Consider the following 19,921-nt stretch of genomic DNA (forward strand, 5'->3'; position numbering starts at 1 on the left):
ATGAGCCATGGCATTGAGGGGTAGGCTGGGTCCCCAAGGATACATAAAAGGAGTACTTGTGGCACCTTAGAGACTAACCAATTTATCTGAGCATAAGCTTTCGTGAGCTACAGCTCACTTCATCGGATGCATACTGTGGAAACTGCAGTTTCCACAGTATGCATCCGATGAAGTGAGCTGTAGCTCACGAAAGCTTATGCTCAGATAAATTGGTTAGTCTCTAAGGTGCCACAAGTACTCCTTTTCTTTTTGCGAATACAGACTAACATGGCTGTTACTCTGAAACCTGTCAAGGATACATATAGGCATTTCAACGTCCCCAACAGTTATTTTCTGGTCTGGGAATAAAGTCCCTTCTTGCAGCTTTTGAAACAGACCAGAGTTCCTGAAGATGCGAGTGTCATGTACCTTTCCTGGCCATCCCATGTTGATGTTGGTGAAATGTCCCTTGTGATCCACTAGTGCTTGCAGCACCATTGAAAAGTACCCCTTGCGGTTTATGTACTCACGGGCTTGGTGCTCCGGTGCCAAGGTAGGGATATGGGTTCCGTCTATGGCCCCACCACAGTTAGGGAATCCCATTGCAGCAAAGCCATCCACTATGACCTGCACATTTCCCAGGGTCACTACCCTTGATATCAGCAGATCTTTGACTGCGTTGGCTACTTGCATCACAGCAGCCCCCACAGTAGATTTGCCCACTCCAAATTGATTCCCAACTGACCAGTAGCTGTCTGGTGTTGCAAGCTTCCACAGGGCTATTGCCACTCGCTTCTCAACTGCGAGGGCTGCTCTCATCTTGGTATTCTTGCGCCACAGGGCAGGGGAAAGCAAGTCACAAAGTTCCATGAAAGTGCCCTTACGCATGAGAAAGTTTTGCAACCACTGGGAATCGTCCCAGACCTGCAACACTATGTGGTCCCACCAGTCTGTGCTTGTTTCCCGAGCCCAGAATCGGCGTTCCACTGCATGAACCTGCCCCATTAGCACTATGATGCCCACATTGCCAGGGCCCCTGCTTTGAGAGAAGTCTGTGTCCATGTCCTCATCACTCACGTTACCGCGCTGACGTCACCTACTCGCCCGGTATCGCTTTGCCAGGTTTCGGTGTTGCATATACTGCTGGATAATGCACGTGGTGTTTAATGTGCTCCTAATTGCCAAAGTGATCTGAGCGGGCTCCATGCTTGCCATGGTATGGTGTCTGCATAGAAAAAAGGCGCAGAACAATTGTCTGTCACTGCCTGACGGAGGGAGGGGCGACTGACGACATGGCTTACAGGGTTGGCTTATAGGGAATTAAAATCAACAAAGGGGGTGGCTTTGCAAGAAACTGAATGGCCCCCTCAAGGATAGAACTCAACACTTCAAGGATAGAACTCAAAACTGGGTTTAGCAGGCCGCAGATTTCACAGAGGGAAGGAGGGAGGGAGGAGAAAATGAATAAAAAACAAATCTGGTCTATTTCTTGTTTTGAGCCACTTCATCTATCTTTATACATCTTGCGGGCAGCAGACTGTGCAGTACGACCGCTAGCTGTCATCATCTCCTGGGTGCTCAGCAGAAGACGGTGCAGTATGACGACTAGCCATCATCTTCTGCTGGCCGGAGGTTAAAAGACACTGCACTGCCAGTAGGACTGAATCGCCACGAGACGAAACTTAAAAGGGAAATGATCTGGCTGAGTCACTCCCATGTTTGCCCAGGCGCCCGATTAAAAGAGCACCCAGGACTACGTCGATGACGGCTACCAGTCATACTCCACTGTCTGCTGCCAAAAGGCAATTTGCTGCTGTGTAGCAATGCAGTACCACGTCTGCCAGCACCCAGGAGACATACGGTGACGGCTAGCTGAGCGGACTCCATGCTTGCCATGGTATGGCGTCTGCACAGGTAACTCAAGAAAAAGGACGCAAAATGATTGTCTGCCTTTGCTTTCATGGAGGGAGGGAGGGAAGGGGGGCCTGACGATATGTACCCAGAACCACCCGCAACAATGTTTTAGCCCCATCAGGCACTGGGATTTCTACCCAGAATTCAAATGGGCGGCAGAGACTGCGGGAACTGTGGGATAGCCACCCACAGTGCAACGCTCCAGAAGTCGACGGTTGCCTCGGTACTGTGGACACACTCCGCCGACTACATGCACTTAGAGCACTTGTGTGGGGACACACACAATCAACTGTATAAAACTGCTTTCCACAAAACCGACTTCTATAAATTCACCCTAATTTCGTAGTGTAGACATACCCTTAGTGTGTGGGTCAGAGTGACCCTGTTTGGCAGCGGCTGGGCTCATTGCTGTGTTACTCTGTCATAGCTTTGCAGAAGTGCGGAGTTCTCCTGCTACAGGCAAAGGGTGGCAGTTTCTCATTGGACTTTTAGCTCCCAACCTAACGACTTTCTCCACTGTATCATGGCTTCCATCAGTACAAACCTCCCAGGAAGATATCTCAAAACCGCATCTCCACCAGAGAGCATTCTCGTTCACACTAAGCGTACCGCTACGCAGCAGCTGTGGGGTGAGCGTCACAGCTTGACTAAATGTACCAGCTTGTCTTGAATTTGGGCCTGAGAATAGCAATGTGGCTGCAGTGGCATGGGCTGCCTGCCTGAGTATAATGCTGGGGTATGTACCTGGCAGGGCCGTCCTTACCCATACGCAAAGTACACACTTGCGTAGGGCACCAAATTTCCTGGTGCCCTACGCAGCTGCCTGCAGCTCCAGCCCCTGCTCTGCCTCTTCCCCATGACCCCCGCCCACCCCTTCCCCAAAGCCCCTGCTCTGCCCCCACACCGCCTCTTCCCGCCCCCACTCCACCCCTTCCCCTGAGGACTGCAGCAGGGGTCAGGCGCCCCGCACTCACCGGGTGGTGGTAAGTGGAGCGACCTGGCCCCAGCCCGCTCCATGCTGCCGGCTCCCAGCCGCGCCGGCGGTGAGTGCTGGGGGGCAGTTCCCCCTGCCGCCCAAGGCTGGGAGCCAGGGGAGCGGAGTGGGCTGGGGCCAGGTCGCTTCACTTCCTGCCGCCCCGTGAGTGCGGGGTCGGGCCTGCTCTGCACTCACGGGGCAGCAGAAAGTGAGTACTGGGGGGCAGTTCCTCCCCAAGCCTGCTCCTGCCCCCCCCAGAGGCCTGGGGCCAGCCTGCAAAAGCCTGGGGCCACACACACACCCCCACGGAGTGGGGGGAGGGGGCGGCTGCGTAGGGCACCAAAATGGCTAGGGATGGCCTTGGTACTTGGGCAGCTAGGCCCTGCGGCTGCAGCCACTCTACTGTTTTTAGATGCTAGCTCAAGCAGAGGTTGTGTGTGTACCTGAGCTGGGAACTACCCCACAGCTGCTGTGTGGACATACCCTAGGACAGGGGTTCTCAAACTGGGGGTCGCGAGGTTATTACATGGGGGATCACGAGATATCAGCCTCCACCCCAAACCCTGCTTTGCCTCCAGCATTTATAATGGTGCTGAAAATATTAAAAAAGTGTGTTTAATTTCTAAAGGGGATTGCACTCAGAGGCTTGCTATGTGAAAGGGGTCACCAATAAAAAAGTTTGAGAGCCACTGCCTTAGGAGGACCCCTTCATAATGCCCTGGCAGTGGAAAGGGACCATAAAGTGGCTGTGAACTCATGCTGCCAGAGCAGTGTGAGGGAGGCTTTCTGGTAAATGAGAATTAGGCCCACACTTGGTAAAGGGGGTGCTATGGGAGAGAGTAACTGCTGATTGAACACAGAGTAGAATCATGGGGCCATATTATTTTGTCTTAGTAATTTGTGCTTGATTTTACTCACGCCCAGCTGGGTTCATTTGGGCTACTCCTAGAGTAAGGGTCTGCTCAGTGTAAATAAGGTAATTAGAATCTGACTCAGAAGACCTTGGAGCTGAAAATGACTTACCCAGGTCTTCCAGTTCCCCTCTTTCTCTCTCCCCCTCCCCACCCCCGACAGCTCCTAAAGGTGAGCAAGATGAGTGCAAATATCCCCTTCCCATTTCCATCCTCCACCCTGAGGTGCAGCATCCCTTGCAGTTGCAGGGGTTTGCACCTCCTGAATCAATCCCAGGTGTCTGAATAGTCTCTTGGCCCAGGTGTTTGCTGTCTGTGCTATTGTAGCTGGACACTGAAACTCCGGCAACCTCGGCTTGTACAGCCTGAGGCGTTTGTTTTATTAACTGGCCAATGTAGATGCTGGGGAAACAGGCCTGTACAGCAGACGCAAAAGAAGCTATGAGGTGGTGGTTACATGCTGCTGCCAGGCTTCTGTTTTGGGGTCCCCCTCTGACATTGCATTTCAGTGTTGGGAGACTTCTGCCTTTTTCCTGCCACTGATGCCCCTCTGACATACCACCCCCCCTACCCCTCCAGCGTAAGTCTGGCAGTCACCTGGGCCACAGCGAGGGCTCATTCTGCTTTCGGGGCTTGCTGCAATATCCCTCTGTGTTGTGATATGCTGCGGCGAGGAACGGCATCTACTGTCTGCATGACTTCCGTGCTAGGTGTTTGAGCCACGAAAGTCCTCTTCAGTTAGCACTTTTATAGAGACTCAGTGGGGCTGACCTAAAGACCTGCTGCAGGAGCTTCTGCTGACTCTTCTCAACTGCACTTTGTTCAATCCAGAGCTTCTGCATTCTGGCAGCAAATCACCCAGGGTGCAAAAATAAGCAAATGTGGCTAATGCAAAATTAAGCAGCTCTGCAGCATTACCATTCAGCCTAGAGCTTCCAAATGACTGACTTTGCCCAACAGAGGGGTCTTTCATGTACAGGCCAGCCATCAGGTCCTTCATTAGCTCTTACTACCCTGTATCCTACTTGTATAGATAACAAGCACTCTGGACAACAAAACCAGCACCCTCTGCTGTATTTATTTGAAATAACAGGCTCTTTGTTTTTGCTTCTATCATGACCTTGGGACTCAGGAGTTGCTGAACTAAGCCATCTGCAGGATCTTGTGGCCAGACACAATTCTCACTACGTATAAACTGAGAAAGTGAAACTCATCCGACCTGGCTGGCTGGCCTCCAAAGAAGGGTATGTCTACACTTCAGCCTAGCATGAGCTTCTCAGCCCGGGTAGACAGACTCCCGCTAGCAGGGCTTGAAATACTGTGCTAAAAAGTAGCAATGTGGACATCTCAGGCTTTGAAGCCGAGGGGGGGGGTCAAGTGACCTTGAGAGCCTGAGCCAGAATGTCCACACTGTTAATTTTAGCACACTGAATCACACAGGCATTGACTTCTTCCTTTCCCTGGGGCTTCTCAGACCCATGCCCCCGCCCCTCCTCTTCCTGCCCCTGCTATGACCCCACCCCTGCTCTTCCTGCCCCACCTCTTCCGACCCAGTTCTACCCTCTTTCCTGAGCGCACCCCATATCGGCTACTCCCCCTCCCAGCGCCTCCTGCATGCTGTGGAACAGCTAATAGTGGTGGGTGGGAGGCGCTGGGAGGGAGGGGGAGGTGTTGGTCGGCGGGGCCACCGGTGCTTGGGAGGCGCTGGAGGGGAGCGGGGGTGCTGGTGGGTACTAAGCACCCACTAATCTTTTTCCGTGGGTGCTCCAGCCCTGAATTGAGCCCCCGCTAGCACGAGTCTGTCTACCTGCACTGGGAGACTCTCTTCCAGTTGCAGTATAAACACACCCAAAAGCTAGGGCGGGGGCGTTCTGCTTTTGCAAGGAGTTCTGTTTTTGCAAGCTGCCTGCTTGGATCTGGCAATGAAATGACTTTGTGTATCAGTTCATTCATTAAAAAGTTGGGTCTCTTAATAAATTCTTCACAGCGAGAAGGGACTTCTTTTAACGCTGACGTACGCGCTTCCTGTAATGAGAACCAATAGGAATACACCAGTGGCTGAAATGTCTGGTTGTTCAAGTAGACATGGGTCTGAGTTGCAAAATCCCAATGTGGATCCGAAGTTCAGTGGTGTGGTGGTCCAGGCTTATCTGTGGAATTTCCTAATGTACAATAGGGCCTGGTGTCCCTAGAGAAATCCAGGTTACAGCCTCCTTTGTCTAGCCTTATTCCTGCCATAAAGGATACCCAAGACTCTTGGAGCTGATGTGTGTAGTCTGGACAACTTTCTTGAAAATATCCACCTCTTTCAAGCCCTGATCCAGCAAAGCACTTAAGCTCAGGTTTCATTTTAAGGGCCTGGGTTGTCCCATTGACATCAATCAGTTTTCAGGAATGCTTAAACTTAAGCAAAGCTTAAGTGCTTTGCTGGCAAGGGCCTCAGTGAGAACCTGTTGAAGATGATGCTACTTTGCAGTGGGAGGGAGAACAAAGATTTCGCTGTCAGACTGGCCTGACCTTCCCCTGCATGGTCTTGCCCTCAATGATGGTCCAGAGACCCAAGATTAGGAGTCAGGAGATATGGGTTCAATTCCTGGTTCTGACTTCTGTGTGAGCCCAGGCAAATCACTTTCTCTCTCTCAGTTCCTCATCTGTAAACTGGGGACAATACTTCCTGTCCCCTGTAGGGGTGCGGGGAAGTGTTGCTTGCTCATGTCTGCAAAGAGCTGGAACGTGCAATGGAAAGCTGGAGTAATCGCTGGGTCACTCTAGTGCCTGTGTGCTCCCCCCTGCGTCGGCTGAAGACGTTGAGTGGACTGGGGATGAATGCTGTGGACAGTGGAGGCAGGAATTAGAAAGGGATGAGACGACAGCCTTCAGGTTTAAAATATGGGACAGGAAGGCAGCTGGCTCTATTGCTGGATCTACCAGAAGTTTCCTGTGACCTGTCATTTAACTTCTGTGACTTGGTTTCCCTGTTAGGTAGGGGTTGGCTCCATCTCCCCACCCCTTCCCAAATTCACAGGGGCGTGGGAGCAGTAAGGGCCTTCTCCTGCTCCCATTGAACCCAACGGCAAAACTCCCGTTGATTTCCATGGTGCAGGATCATTACATTCATTAAGATTTGCGAGGCACTCAGACCACGGAGCTGAGGGCCGTAAAGATGCTCATAAATAAGGGCCAAATTGTGACACCCTTCCTCATGTTGACTCCTCAGCAGAGAGTCCCACTGAAGACAGGGAGGGGAAGGCCTCCTGGTGTGAGGTGCTACCAATGTGATTAATGCATCTGGTTTAATGTCGATCCTAGGCTAAAGTGGGAGTGATTGGGAGTTTTGGGTAAATTGGGCAGCACAGGAGGAATAAGTGACCCCAACGACATAGAACTGTGGGGAAGGAACAGAGAAGATCTCAAGATGGGAGGTGCTGAACATTCAGATGGATGAGATTACAGTAACTGGAATGAGTCCTTTTTCAATTTGTCCTGAGTCCAGGAATTGGGTATCATCATAGTACTTCATCCCTTTCAGAATCTCTGCACGAAGCTGATTCACCGGCACCATCTATTGGATTTGCTGTGCATTACCAGTTTGAGGATGTAACAAAAACACTTCATAAAAGCAATAACTCACTTGCAAGAAGAGCGTGTCGCTGTGCTGGGAGATGTAAATGATATTTTTTTGGGGTGGGGGGAAGAGGGTGGCTGAATAATCATCAAAATGACAATACCCACATATAGCACCGCCTTTTACCCAGGATTTCAGCATGTTCTGCTAACCTTAAGTAAGGCACATAAGGGGTACATAGGTATTGCATTGCTCACCACTGAGATGCAGCCTCCTTTGTTGTGGAATGTGGTGGCTGTTTAACAGTGTACAGAATGCAGTTTGGGTCAGGAGGAGATGAATGCTGTATCCTGCTGAAATGTCTAGTGGCATTCAGGGATGCAGAATACAATCACAGAGGTTTAAATTTAGCTGGGATGCTGCAGTCCTGCCCTTATTAATAGTGCTGTGTGCTCTGATGACCTGAGTTTAAGACCTGAGTTTTTTGTGTGATTTGAAGGATAGCTGAAGGTGTTTTGCTGAACTTACCACAACATACCCAAAGCATGTAAATATCCCATGTTACTGCATACTTAGGGACCCTAATATATAAAGTGACTATGTGTGACAATTGAATTACTGATATTGGCTGTACATTAGCCTAATCAGTGCACTATTGCTTTAATATATAAGTTTATTGGTGCAACATGATGTTGGATGTACTGTCGTGTAACTATCATGTTGGAGTGGATTGAAAATTCTATTCGGGTGCTGAAGAATTCCAGTTCTCCAATTGGAGTAGGATAGGGTATAAAAACCACTGAGAGGATGGAAGATATCTGCTCTTGTGAATGAGTGAGAGACATTGGCTTGGAAAAGAGTTTATTCATTTTATAGCACATTAATAGAATAGTGGGTGAGGGTCTTTGTGCTTTGACCATTGTATTTTGAATTTTTTTTTTTGGTATGAAAACTGTCTCTTGGTTTGCTGTCTCATGTTAAGTATTGAAACTTTACATACACCAGTAGCCACTTTCATTCAGGAATCTCAAAGCACTGAGTGAACTTAACTTCACAAATACAAGTAGGAGGTAGATAAGTATTAACTCACTTTTCCTACTGGATAAAGTAATCCAGAGTCCACAGCAAGACAAGTTTGGGAATAAAATGTGAACTCCTGGTTCACAGTCCCTAATAACTATATAGAGCCATCTCCCCCAAATAAAAATCCAGGCATCCTGACTCCTGTGAGTCCCAGCTATAACCAGTAGGTAACAGTCCTGATCTGAGCCAGATTTTTAGAGCTGCAGGTGCAGAACCACATACCAAATTTACCTGTCCAGTTAAAGACCGTGCATGTTGACTTGAGGTTTACAGTTATGCTAATTGCACATGCAAATCTCATATGCATGCAAAAATGTATGTGACCATTTGCACTGCAAATCTGACTTAGTGTTTTCCATGTTTTGCTTTCCAGCTCTTCTTACCTCTTACCAAACAGTCAAACCATTTTTTCTAACCATGTTTTAATTTTCTGTTTGGGTGTTTCCAGATGCTTTAGTATTGTGATCAGGTTTGTGCATTCATATGTATGAATATCAGGGGGTATATGCTGCTTCTAATCAATGCATATAGCTCTCAAAGCCATCAAATAGGCATTTAATGTCACAATGTGGCTCAAGATCACTCTGTGGATCCAAGTGATTTACGAGACAATATGATGGGCTATTTTCTGTTGTGTATCATTGGTTTTAATCAATCACATTTTTCCTGTGTGCAGATTTTGTCTTTCCTGGGGAAGTTCCTGCTACTCTCCTCATAATTGTGAGCAAAGTGTCTTTCATTGGAAAGAATGAGCTGATCATTTGCAACACAATGCTGTTATGGCAGTGACCAGTATCCCTATAACCATAAGGGGGCAGTAAGTGTATGCACAATTGTTTTGGATAGACATAGGCAAATAATTCAAGGCAAATTTATCTGGTCTCTTTTCTGTTCACAAATTCTCCAGGAGCAGCCCTATGATTTTTCTGAAATGCAAATACCTGTTGCAGGGAAATGTTTAGTTTGTAAGTTCACAGATTGTTCATTGATATGTATTTTTAAAGCTGCCTAAAGTTAGGCTACTAAATCCATATTTAGTCACCTAAGTAGAATGGGAGCTGCTGGCTGCTCAATGCTTTTGAATATTGATCAGTTTATTTAGGTGCCTATAAACAGTGTTGGAAGCCTGACTTTAGGCACGCATCTTTTAAATTCCTGGCCTGTGTTTGATATTTGAGCACATGGGCTGGTGTTGATTGGACACAAGTCATATGGTATTGTTTCTGTTCTCTGGCTGGCTGAGTGTAACTCTTAAAATCAGGTCTCTGGTGAGAACTCACATTTGCATTCAGTATTTACTTACACAAATACCAAATATTCAGTGAAACTTCTTTAGCACACAAATAATCATGGGAATGGCAAGAGTACTTCCTGAAAGTGAACACAGGAAGCAAATTCCTTCTTTCAGTTTCCATTCCACTCTCCTTTTTCATTATTTGAGCCTCCAAATACCTCAACCCTTTCCACAAATATTTAGGTTTTAGTTATGGGCATTGTGGACTGAACACCAAAACCTCCTATAGTGGTAAACCTTCTCTTTTTTGCTTTGCTACTTCTGTCTAAAATACTGTAACTATTGCTTTAAGGAACTTATGGCATTCTTAGAGTGGTGGTGATGGGGAAATCCAGCTGTATTTCCACTTAAATACTGCTAGAAAATTCCCCAAATATACTATTGAGAAATTTCACCCTGTGACAGAATATCCCTCTGTATACACACCTTACACACTACTGTAATAGTCTTTGTACAAAATATTCCTTGTGAGATCATTTAAAAACTAATAACTCACTGGTCAACAATGAGCTCTCAAAACTGGATACTCTCATAAAAAAACAACCTTACACACAAACTTCCTCGTGGCTGGACTTTACTAAAACTAGACAAGCCATTTACAACACACACTTTGCTTCTCTACAAAAGAAAAAGGACACTAAACTACTATATGTCACGAGGGGCCACACCAGTGGTTCCCTTAACCCACCCAGCAATATTGTTAATCTATCCAACTACACTCTTAGGACAGATTCTTCTGCTGGGCTATCTCGGGGCCTCTCCTTCTGCCCCTCCACCCCCACGAACATGATACAGTTCTGTGGTGACCTAGAATCCTATTTTCGACGTCTCTGACTCAAGGAATATTTCCAACACACCTCTAAACAACATACTAACCCACAGAGACCTTCTTACCAAGACTACAAAAAGGAGGATTCTACGTGGACCCCTCCTGAAGGTCGAGACAGCAGACTGGACTTCTACATAGAGTGCTTCCGCCGACGTGCACGGGCTGAAATTGTGGAAAAGCAGCATCACTTGCCCCACAACCTCAGCCGTGCAGAACACAATGCCATCCACAGCCTCAGAAACAACTCTGACATCATAATCAAAAAGACTGACAATGGAGGTGCTGTCATCATGAATAGGTCGGAATATGAAGAAGAGGCTGCTAGGCAGCTCTCCAACACCACTTTCTACAAGCCATTACCCTCTGATCCCACTGAGGGTTACCAAAAGAAACTACACCATTTGCTCAAGAAACTCCCTGAAAAAGCATGAGAACAAATCCGCACAGACACACCCCTGGAACCCCGACCTGGGGTTTTCTATTTGCTACCCAAGATCCATAAACCTGGAAATCCTGGATGCCCCATCATCTCAGGCATTGGCACCCTGACAGCAGGATTGTCTGGCTATGTAGACTCCCTCCTCAGGCCCTACGCTACCAGCACTCCCAGCTACCTTCGAGACACCACTGACTTCCTGAGGAAACTACAATCCATCGGTGATCTTCCTGAAAACACCATCCTGGCCACTATGGATGTAGAAGCCGTCTACACCAACATTCCACACAAAGATGGACTACAAGCCGTCAGGAACAGTATCCCCGATAATGTCACAGCAAACCTGGTGGCTGAATTTTGTGACTTTGTCCTCACCCAAAACTATTTCACATTTGGGGACAATGTATACCTTTAAATCAGCGGCACAGCTATGGGTACCCGCATGGCCCCACAGTATGCCAACATTTTTATGGCTGACTTAGAACAACGCTTCCTCAGCTCTCGTCCCCTAATGCCCCTACTCTACTTACACTACATTGATGACGTCTTCATCATCCGGACCCATGGAAAAGAAGCCCTTGAGGAATTCCACCATGATTTCAACAATTTCCATCCCACCATCAACCTCAGCCTGGACCAGTCCACAGAAGAGATCCACTTCCTGGACACTACAGTGCTAATAAGCAATGGTCACATAAACACCACCCTATACCAGAACCTACTGACCGCTATTCCTACCTACATGCCTCCAGCTTTCATCCAGACCACACCACACGATCCATTGTCTACAGCCAAGCTCTACGATACAACCGCATTTGCTTCAACCCCTCAGACAGAGACAAACACCTACAAGATCTGTATCGAGCATTCTTACAACTACAATACCCACCTGCTGAAGTGAAGAAACAGATTGACAGAACCAGAAGAGTACCCAGAAGTCAGCTACTACAGGACAGGCCCAACAAAGAAAATAACAGAACGCCACTAGCCATCACCTTCAGCCCCCAACTAAAACCTCTCCAACGCATCATCAAGGATCTACAACCTATCCTGAAGGACGACCCATCACTCTCACAGATCTTGGGAGACAGGCCAGTCCTTGCTTACAGACAGCCCCCCAACCTGAAGCAAATACTCCCCAGCAACCACACACCACACAACAGAACCACTAACCCAGGAACCTATCCTTGCAACAAAGCCCGTTGCCAACTGTGTCCACATATCTATTCAGGGTACACCATCATAGGGCCTAATCACATCAGCCACACTATCAGAGGCTTGTTCACCTGCACATCTACCAATGTGATATATGCCATCATGTGCCAGCAATGCCCCTCTGCCATGTACATTGGCCAAACTGGACAGTCTCTACGTAAAGAATAAATGGACACAAATCAGACGTCAAGAATTATAACATTCAAAAACCAGTCGGAGAACACTTCAATCTCTTTGGTCACTTGATTACAGACCTAAAAGTGGCAATTCTTCAAAAAAAAAAAACTTCAAAAACAGACTCCAACGAGAGACTGCTGAATTGGAATTAATTTGCAAACTGGATACAATTAATTTAGGCTTGAATAAAGACTGGGAGTGGATGGGTCATTACACAAAGTGAAACTATTTCCCCATGTTTATTCCCGCCCACCCCCCACCCCCCACCCCCCACTGTTCCTCAGACGTTCTTGTCAACTGCTGGAAATGGCCCACCTTGATTATCACTACAAAAAGTTCTCTCCCCCCCACCCCCGCTCTGCTGCTGGTAATAGCTCACCTTAAGTGATCACTCTCGTTACAGTGTGTATGGTAACACCCATTGTTTCATGTTCTCTATGTATATAAATCTCCCCACTGTATTTTCCACTGAATGCATCCGATGAAGTGAGCTGTAGCTCACGAAAGCTTATGCTCAAATAAATTGGTTAGTCTCTAAGGTGCCTCAAGTACTCCTTTTCTTTTCACTGGTCAATGATATCATAGTGTATGTGACAATATTATATGTACAGTTATGAACATAAGCTGAAATCATGACTGAAGTGTGTTTTCCAGATAGGTCTGGGAAATGGGTAAAAAAAACCTGTTTCTCAAAGACTAAGGACAAGCTGATGCCTGGCCAGGTGTCATCAGTGGTGATGGGCCATCACCTATTAAATGGAAATTCTTTGGCAAGGAAAGGGAGCAGGAACAAACAGATCTGCATCTTAGCAAACCACTTAGCAACCCCCGCCTCCCTACCAGACTCCATGTCTTCTTCTGCTCAGCTAAATAGAATTTTAGCTTGCGCCAGCTCAACTTCTTAGGACTTCAATAGGTAAATAGAATTTTGTGAGGGGGCAAACACCCTCAAGGTGTATCTCTGCCTCTTTGTACCCAAGAAGACAAAAGAAACAGCTGCTGGACTTCGGGGGTGGGCTCCTGACCTGAAGGTTTGGTCAGTAATGCTGTTAGAAGGTTATGGTAAGAACTTTACTTTGAATCATGTATAGTTTGTTAAGTTAGGCACTAGGAAGTCTTATATTTATTTTTCTTGTAACCACGTCTAACTTTTATGCATCGTTACTTGTACTCACTTAAAATCTATCTCATTATGGTTAAATTTGTGTTAATCTTTAATTGAAACTAATCCAGTATGTTTAAGTTAAATTGTCTGGGCTGGGTAACTCCATTTAAGGTGGCAAGTTGTTGTGTATTGTTCCCCTAAAGGGACAACATGCCTAATATCTCTGGTCTATCCAGGAAAGGACTGGACAGTACAGAACATACATTTAGGGGGACGGGTGAGGAGAAATACAAGACTGAATGTGTGTTGGGGTCACCAGGCAGAAGTAACCCAGGTTGGTAAAAGCCAGAGTGTAATCCAAGTGTGGCTGGCAGTTGCAGTTACACACACTTACACACACACACACAGGGTGTGGCTTGCGGAAGGCTGTTTGTGAGTGACCCAGGTGGGAGCTACTTCAGCAAGGGCATTGTAAGGCACCCAAGGTTGCAGGGCAGGAGTGACACAGGCCCTTGCTGGTCTGGATTGCACCCCAGTGTATGTCACACCCCAGCGTACCGGCGGGTGAGAGATGGGGGACAACAAGGGAGCAAGGAAGGGGATTTGAGAATGGAAATAGTCTATGGGGAAACACTCTTTTATAATTGGAGATCATAAGGGTCTCTCCATTTGAATATTTCAGAGGCAAAAAAATGGTATCTGTGTTGGGGGGAAGATGGGGAGAGAAATAGTAGCTGCCTGCATGTGGATCTTGGTAGGAAAAGATTTTAAAGAGAAAACAACATTTGAAAAGGGGATTGTTCCACTGAGCATATCTGAGGGGGGAAATCTCTTCCAGTGTGATCTGACTTACCTGCTACATTTTAGAATGAATGGATGCTCCACGTTCACCTGCTGCTAAAGCTCAGGCATGCGGTCCTAGCAGCCATGATGAATTTAAAACAATATTGCTTTTTTAATGCTCATGGAGGATACCTGCTGGCTTAGGCTCTGATCCTGCAAATCCTACATGCATGTGAATAGATTCACCCATGGGAGGAGTCCCATTGATTTAAATGGGGATTATTTGTGCAAGTAGAGTTTCTCAACTGCATAAGTGTTTGGAGGATTAAACTGTTAATAATTCATTTTCATATAATGTTGTTTGAAGTGTGTGTAATACACTTGGGATCAAATTCTGTGAGCTTCCACTGAAGTCAATGTACCTTCGTGCAAGGGCAACATGTGATTCTTGGCACCATCAGTGTGAACATTTGAATGCACTGGGATGGACTCCTGCCTGTATTGGAACTCTACCTTCTTGATAAACTTGTCTCTCTGATCTGTTATTTCCTGGTTAATAAAAGGGATCAGGAATCTTCCAGTTGGGTTCTTTGCCACCTGTCGTCAGTCAGAAACTTTTCAAGTCATTATGCCACATGAAAGCAGCTCAAAGCTCTTTATAGATTAGCTAAGGGAGAAGTAGCTCATTGCAGCCAGCATGACTGATCTGTGCCTAAAATTAGCAGGGTTCTGATGTAGGCTGAGCAGCACCACAAAGAGAAAACAGTATGGTGAAAGTCCTGGGCCTTTTCTACCCCCACCTCTCTTCTCTTCCCTCCCCAGAGCAAGTATTTTCCTTGTTCCTTTCCATGCTCCCTTGTACCACCCGCTCACCTTCCTGCCTTTGACTCCATACACACAACTTACAAAAAATACTGTTTGCCTGGCACTGCTAATGACTCTTCCTCGTCTTCCCTGTTGCCACCACCAGCCTATCAGGGCTGTGCTGGGAACATGCTCTAGATAGCATCAGCACTGAGTACGCTTATTGTAATCCGCTCTCTATTTTCCCATGGGATGTGGGGGAAGTCCCCTTGTTTGAGTGAAGCTAGTCTGGGCAAAGCGCTGAAGAATATGAACTAGACCGAGCCCAGTCTGGCCCTGGACTAGATGATCTAGCAGGGCCTTCTCCATCTCAAAGCACAGGTGTAAACCAGGTTAGCTCCACTGACTTTTGCGCAGAAGCTAGGCTGACTTACACTAGCTGAGAGTCTGCTCCTAGGAGGCTGTGGCAGAGCCAGAAGTCCAGTGATGGTGGAGAGGTTGGTGCACTAGGGGATGTATCTTTTCATGTGCTGTGTATTTATACCTGCCTACTGTATATTCCACTCCATGCATCTGATGAAGTGGGTTCTAGCCCACAAAAGCTTATGCCCAAATACATTTGTTAGTCTCTAAGGGTATGTCTACACTACGAAATTAGGTCGAATTTATAGAAGTCGGTTTTTTAGAAATCGGTTTTATATATTCGAGTGTGTGTGTCCCCACAGAAAATGCTCTAAGTGCATTAAGTGCATTAACTCAGCGGAGCGCTTCCACAGTACCGAGGCAAGCGTCGACTTCCGGAGCGTTGCACTGTGGGTAGCTATCCCACAGTTCCTGCAGTCTCCGCTGCCCATTGGAATTCTGGGTTGATATCCCAATGCCTGATGGGGCTAAAACATTGTCGCGGGTGGTTCTGGGTACATATCGTCAGGCCCCCGTTCCCTCCCTCCCTCCGTGAAAGCAAGGACAGACAATCATTTCGCGCCTTTTTTCCTGAGTTACCTGTGCAGACGCCATACCACGGCAAGCATGGAGCCCGCTCAGGTAACCGTCACCCTATGTCTCCTGGGTGCTGGCAGATGCGGTACGGCATTGCTACACAGTAGCAGCAACCCCTTGCCTTGTGGCAGCAGACGGTACAGTACGACTGGTAGCCGTCATCGTCATGTCTGAGGTGCTCCTGGTCGCCTCTGTGAGGTCGATCAGGAGCGCCTGGGCAGACATGGGCGCAGGGACTAAATTTGGAGTGACTTGAGCAGGTCATTCTCTTTAGTCCTGCAGTCAGTCCTATTGAACCGTCTTATGGTGAGCGGGCAGGCGATATGGACTGCTAGCAGTCGTACTGTACCATCTTCTGCCGAGCAGCCATGAGATGTGGATGGCATGCAGTCCTTCTGCACCGTCTGCTGCCAGCCAAAGATGTAAAAGATAGATGGAGTGGATCAAAACAAGAAATAGACCAGATTTGCTTCCCCCCCTCCCCTGTCTAGGGGACTCATTCTTCTAGATCACACTGCAGTCACTCACAGAGAAGGTGCAGCGAGGTAAATCTAGCCATGTATCAATCAGAGGCCAGGCTAACCTCCTTGTTCCAATAACAACGATAACTTAGGTGCACCATTTCTTATTGGAACCCTCCGTGCAGTCCTGCCTGAAATACTCCTTGATGTACAGGCACACCCTTTGTTGATTTTAGCTCCCTGAAGCCAACCCTGTAAGCCGTGTCGTCAGTCGCCCCTCCCTCCGTCAGAGCAACGGCAGACAATCGTTCCGCGCCTTTTTTCTGTGCGGACGCCATACCAAGGCAAGCATGGAGGCCACTGAGCTCATTTTGGCAATTAGGAGCACATCAACCACCACACGCATTATCCAGCAGTATATGCAGCACCAGAACATGGCAACGCGATACCGGGCGAGGAGGCGACGTCAGCGCGGTCCCGTGAGTGATCAGGACATGGACACAGATTTCTCTGAAAGCATGGGCCCTGACAATGCATGCATCATGGTGCTAATGGGGCAGGTTCATGCTGTGGAACGCCGATTCTGGGCTCGGGAAACAAGCACAGACTGGTGGGACCACATAGTGTTGCAGGTCTGGGACGATTCCCAGTGGCTGCGAAACTTTCGCATGCGTAAGGGCACTTTCATGGAACTTTGTGACTTGCTTTCCCCTGCCCTGAAGCGCATGAATACCAGGATGAGAGCAGCCCTCACAGTTGAGAAGCGAGTGGCGATAGCCCTGTGGAAGCTTGCAACGCCAGACAGCTACCAGTCAGTTGGGAATCAATTTGGAGTGGGCAAATCTACTGTGGGGGCTGCTGTGATGCAAGTAGCTCACGCAATCAAAGATCTGCTGATATCAAGGGTAGTGACCCTGGGAAATGTGCAGGTCATAGTGGATGGCTTTGCTGCAATGGGATTCCCTAACTGTGGTGGGGCTATAGACGGAACCCATATCCCTATCTTGGCACCGGAGCACCAAGCCGCCGAGTACATAAACCGCAAGGGGTACTTTTCGATAGTGCTGCAAGCTCTGGTGGATCACAAGGGACGTTTCACCAACATCAACGTGGGATGGCCGGGAAAGGTGCATGATGCTCGCATCTTCAGGAACTCTGGTCTGTTTCAAAAGCTGCAGGAAGGGACTTTATTCCCAGACCAGAAAATAACTGTTGGGGATGTTGAAATGCCTATATGTATCCTTGGGGACCCAGCCTACCCCTCAATGCCATGGCTCATGAAGCCGTACACAGGCAGCCTGGACAGTAGTCAGGAGCTGTTCAACTACAGGCTGAGCAAGTGCAGAATGGTGGTAGAATGTGCATTTGGACATTTAAAGGCGCGCTGGCGCAGTTTACTGACTCGCTTAGACCTCAGCAAAACCAATATTCCCACTGTTATTACTGCTTGCTGTGTGCTCCACAATATCTGTGAGAGTAAGGGGGAGACGTTTATGGCGGGGTGGGAGGCTGAGGCAAATCGCCTAGCTGCTGGTTACGCGCAGCCAGACACCAGGGCGGTTAGAAGAGCACAGGAGGGCGCGGTACGCATCAGAGAAGCTTTGAAAACCAGTTTCATGACTGGCCAGGCTACGGTGTGAAAGTTCTGTTTGTTTCTCCTTGATGAAACCCCCCGCCCCTTGGTTCACTCTACTTCCCTGTAAGCTAACCACCCTCACCTCCTCCCTTTAATCACCGCTTGCAGAGGCAATAAAGTCATTGCTGCTTCACAGTCATGCATTCGTTATTCATTCATCACACAAATAGGGAGATGACTACCAAGGTATCCCAGGAGGGGTGGTGGAGGAGGGAAGGAAAATGCCACACAGCACTTTAAGCACAGCACTTTAAAAGTTTACAACTTTAAAATTTATTGAATGACAGCCTTCTTTTTTTGGGCAATCCTCTGTGGTGGAGTGGCTGGTTGGCCGGAGGCCCCCCCACCGCGTTCTTGGGCGTCTGGGTGTGGAGGCTATGGAACTTGGGGAGGAGGGCGGTTGGTTACAGAGGGGCAGCAGTGGCAGTCTGGGCTCCAGCTGCCTTTGCTGCAGCTCAACCATACACTGGAGCATTCTGGTTTGGTCCTGCAGCAGCCTCAGCATTGAATCCTGCCTCCTCTCATCACGCTGCCGCCACATTTGAGCTTCAGCCCTGTCTTCAGCCCGCCACTTACTCTCTTCAGCCCGCCACTTACTCTCTTCAGCCCTCCACCTCTCCTCCCGGTCATTTTGTGCTTTCCTGCACTCTGACATTATTTGCCTCCATGCATTCGTCTGTGCTCTGTCAGTGTGGGAGGACAGCATGAGCTCGGAGAACATTTCATCGCGAGTGCGTTTTTTTTTCTTTCTAAGCTTCACTAGCCTCTGGGAAGGAGAAGATCCTGTGATCATTGAAACACATGCAGCTGGTGGAGAAAAAAAAAGGGACAGCGGTATTTAAAAAGACACATTTTATAAAACAGTCGCTACACTCTTTCAGGGTAAACCTTGGTGTTAACATTACATACATAGCACATGTGCTTTCGTTACAAGGTCGCATTTTGCCTCCTCCCACCACGTGACTACCCCCTCAACCTTCCCCCCTCCCTGTGGCTAACAGCGGGGAACATTTCTGTTCAGCCACAGGCAAACAGCCCAGCAGGAACGGGCACCTCTGAGTGTCCCTGAAGAAAAGCACTCTATTTCAACCAGGTGACCATGAATTATATCTCACTCTCCTGAGGATAACACAGAGAGATAAAGAACGGATTTTGGTTGAATGCCAGCAAACATACACTGCAATGCTTTGTTCTACAGTGATTCCCGAGTATGTGTTACTGGCCTGGAGTGGTAAAGTGTCCTACCATGAAGGACGAAATAAGGCTGCCCTCCCCAGAAACCTTTTGCAAAGGCTTTAGGACTACATCTAGGAGAACCGCAAATGCCAGGGCAAAGTAATCCTTTCACATGCTTGCTTTTAAACCATGTATAGCATTTTAAAAGGTACACTCACCAGAGGTCCCTTCTCCACCTGCTGGGTCCAGGAGGCAGCCTTGGGTGGGTTCGGGGGGTACTGGCTCCAGGTCTAGGGTGAGAAACAGTTCCTGGCTGTCGGGAAAACCGGTTTCTCCACTTGCTTGCTGTGAGCTATCTACAACCTCATCCTCCTCATCATCTTCTTCGTCCCCAAAACCTGCTTCCGTATTGCCTCCATCTCCATTGAAGGAGTCAAACAACACGGCTGGGGTAGTGGTGGCTGAACCCCCTAAAATGGCATGCAGCTCATCATAGAAGCGGCATGTTTGGGGCTCTGACCCAGAGCGGCTGTTCGCCTCTCTGGTTTTCTGGTAGGCTTGCCTCAGCTCCTTCAGTT

The sequence above is a fragment of the Lepidochelys kempii genome, chromosome 6 (assembly GCF_965140285.1).
Source record: "Lepidochelys kempii isolate rLepKem1 chromosome 6, rLepKem1.hap1, whole genome shotgun sequence".
NCBI lineage: Eukaryota > Metazoa > Chordata > Testudines > Cheloniidae > Lepidochelys > Lepidochelys kempii.